This window comes from Belonocnema kinseyi, chromosome 7, assembly GCF_010883055.1.
Source record: "Belonocnema kinseyi isolate 2016_QV_RU_SX_M_011 chromosome 7, B_treatae_v1, whole genome shotgun sequence".
Lineage (NCBI taxonomy): Eukaryota > Metazoa > Arthropoda > Insecta > Hymenoptera > Cynipidae > Belonocnema > Belonocnema kinseyi.
Window position 1 is genome coordinate 5,140,236 of NC_046663.1, and position 4,078 is coordinate 5,144,313.

Consider the following 4,078-nt stretch of genomic DNA (forward strand, 5'->3'; position numbering starts at 1 on the left):
CACTCAAATATTTTAAAACCATTGAAATTCCTTCAATATAATAAAAACTATTAAAATTTCCGTGAAATATTCTTAAATACGTTAAAATATTTTAACTTTTGTACTGTAATATACTAAATATTTCTTGGAATTTTTTAAAATATCCTAAAATATTTGAAATACTTAAAATAATTTCTAAATCCCTAAAAACTTTTTAAAACTCTTATCAATTCCTATGAATTAAAAAAATATATCCAAAAATCCCGTCGAATAATTTCAATTTATTGAATTTTATTAACAATTCCTTGGAATCTTTTAAAATAACGAAAAATATTTCAAATCCTTAAAAGAATTTTGAAATCCCTAAAAAAAATTAAAAGTTTTATTAATACTTTGGAATTTTAAAAAAACTAAAATCCTGTAGAATAATTTCAATTTATTGTATTTTATAAAAAAAATTTCGGAATCTTTAAAAATATTGTAAAATATTTCAACTTCTTTGAAGTAATTTGAAATCTCTTAAACTTTTTTAAAGCTCTTGAAAAAAATTGTTCCTAATTGTTTTAAACTTTTTAAAGTTCTTGAAAATTCTTTAGAATTCACTTATAAAAATTCCTTGGTATTTTCCAAAATACCCTAAAATATTCCAAATTTTACGAAAACCCTTAAAACTTTCTAAAGCTCTTTAATATTCGTAAGAATTTTTGTCAATATCCTAAATTCTTGAAAGTCCTTTGTAATAATTTCAAACTATTGTAATAATATACTAAACATTTCTTGGAAATTTTAAAAATATTATTAAATATTCCAAATACTTAAAATAATTTCGGAATTCCTAAAAACTTTGATTAATTCCTAGGAATGTAAAAAATAGCCTAAAATCCTGTGGAATAATTTCAATTTATGGAATCTTATTATGAATTCCTTGGAATCTTTTAAAATACCGAAAAATATTTCAAATCCTTAAAAGAATTTGAAAATAACTGAAAAAAATAAAAGTTTTATTAATACATTGGAATTTAAAAAAAACCTAAAATGCTGTGGAATAATTTCCATTTGTTAAATTTTATAAAAAATTCTTCGGAATCTTTTAAAATACCAAAAAATATTTCAAATTCTTTGAAATCATTTGAAATCTCTTAAAACTTTTTAAAACTCTCAAAAAATTTGTTCCAAACTCTTAAAAAAATTTGGAAGTTCTTGAAAATTCCTTGGAATTTCCTTATAAAAATTTCTTGGTGTTTTCCAAAATACCCTAAAATATTTCAAATTTTTCGAATACCCTTGAAACTTTTTGAAGCCCTTGAAAATTCCTTACAATTTTTTTTTAATTCGCTAAAATCTTTAATGGCCTTCTGTAATAATTTCAAATTATTGTAATAATATACTACAAGTTTCTTGGAATTTTTAAAGTACCCTAAGATATTTCAAATCCTTAAAAGAATTTTGAAATCCCTAAAAAATGTTTTAAAGTTTTATTAATACTTTTGAATTTAAAAAAAAAAACCTAAAATCCTGTGGAATAATTTCAATTTATTGAATTTTATCAAAAATTCTTCTTAATCTTTTAAAATGTCGTAAAATATTTCAAATTCTTTGAAATGATTTGAAATCTCTTAATCCTTTTTAAAGCTCTTAAAAAAATCGTTATACATTCTTTTAAACTTTTTAAAGTTCTTGAAAATTCCTTGGAATTTCCTTATAAAAATTCCTTGGTATTTTCCAAAATACCCTAAAATATTCCAAATTTTCCGAAACCCCTTGAAACTTTTTAAAGCCCTTGAAAATTAATTAGAATTTTTTTTTAATACCCTAATATCTGTAAAGGCCTTCTATAATTATTTAAGTATGTTAAAAATTCCTTAGAACTTAAAAAAATACCCCAAAACCTATAAAATCCTTTGCAATATCTCCAAATTTTTAAAATCTATTAAAAATTCCTTGGTATCTTTTTAAATATTCTATAATATTTTTAATCCTTTGCATTTTTTTAATGCCTTCGTAAATTTTCAAAGCTCGTAAAAATCCCTTAAAATTTCAAAAAAAAAAAAACCAAAAATCTTCTAAATTATTTGAAAAGCTTCAAATTATTTAAATCTATTACGAATGGCTTGGAATCTTTTCAAATACCCTAAAATATTGCATTTATTATAAACTTTTATAAATACCATAAAATATTTCAAATCCTTTAATTTTAAAAAATACCCTAAAATATTTTAAATTTTGAAATTTTTTTAAATTCCTTCTTTACAATCTTTTGAAATCCATTGCAAATTTTCAAAGCTTGTCTAAATTCCTTGACATTTTTTAAAATACCCTAAAATTTTTCGAAATTCCTTTACACTTTTTAAAGATTTAAAAATTTCTTACAATTTTTTGAAATGCCTTAGATAATTTCAAATGAATTAAAGAATTTCCGGAATTTTGCACATTTTTTTCTACATTAACCTAATTATGTTATGCGTTAGTGACAGTCAAATATATTAGTTTTTATACCATTGCTTCATACATGAAATGGCTCTAAACAATTAAAACCTTTATAAAAGTATAAAAAATATATAATTTAAGATCGTTTTCACTTGATGCATTATAGAAAAAAAAATTATGCAGGGTGAAAACTGTAGACCAAATAAGTCTTCTAATAGCGATTTCCAATTTAGCAGAAAATCAACAAGAACTGAAACTTTTTCAAAGTTCTTAAAAATCCCTTGAAATTTTTAAAAGTACCCTAAAATATTTCCAATTCTTTGAAATTTTTTGAAATCCGTGGAAAATTTTGAAGCTCCTTAATATTTCTTGGTATTTTTAGAAAATACCTTAAAATCTGCAAAATCATTTGGAATAATCTAAACTTATTGAACTCTATGAAAAATTCTTTGCATTCTCTAAAAATATCAAGTCCTTGTCAATCTTTTGAAATTGCTTGATACTTTTTAAAGCTCTTGAAAATTGCTTGGAATAATTAAAAGTTTGGAATAACTTCAAATTATTGAAATCTATTAAAAATTCCAGGGAATCTTCTAAAATATATTAAAACATTTAAAATCATTTTAATTGTTTGGAAATACCTTAAAACTTTGTGAAGCTTGTGAAAATTTGTTGGAATTTTTAAAGACTCCCTAAAATATTTGAAATCTTTTAAAATTGTTTGAAATTCTTGGGATTATAAGAAAATACACATCCTTTGGAATAGTTTCAACTAATTGAATTCTATTAAAAAATCCTTTGAATCTTTTAAAATACTCCAAAAAATATACAAAATTCTTTGAAATCATTTGACACCCCTTGAAACTTTTAAAGCTTGTGAAATTTCCTTAGAATTTTCAAAAATACCCTAAAATATTTCAAATTCTTGTAAATCTTTTGGAACTGTTTGATACTTTTTAAAGCTCTTGGAAATTCCTTGGAATTTCTGAAGAATACCCTAAAATATTTAAAGTGCTTTGAAATCATTTCAAATTATTAAAATAATATACCTAAAAATTCTTGGAACCTTCAAAATACCACAAAATATTATACATTTTATTAAATTTGTCGAAACCACTTGAAATTTTGTAAATCTTGTGAACATTTCTCAGAATTTAAAAAAATACCCTAAACCATTTCAAGTCCTTGTCAATCTTTTGAAATTTCTTGGCACTTTTTAATGCTCTTTAAAATTTCTTAAAATTTAAAAAAATACTTTTAACATTTTTTAAACATTTGGAACAATTTTAAATTATTCAAGTCTATTAAAAATTCATTTAAATATTTTTAAAATATCCTAAAATCTTGAAAATCATTTGAAATTATTTGAAATCTCTGGAAACTTTATAAAGCACTTGGAAATCAAAGTATTGGAATATACAAATTCTTGGAATTTATCAAATGTCCTCGAATATTTTCAAACGTTACGAAATCTGTTGAAACCACACTTGGAATTTGTTAAAGCTTGTAAAGATACTTTGGAATTTTTAAAAATACCCTAAAATATTTCAAATCTTTATGAATTTCTTGGTACTTTTTAAAGCTCTTTAAAATTCCTTGGAATTTTTAAAAAATACCTTAAATTATTTAAAATCATTTGAAATTTTTAGAAATTCTTGGAAACTTTTTAGAG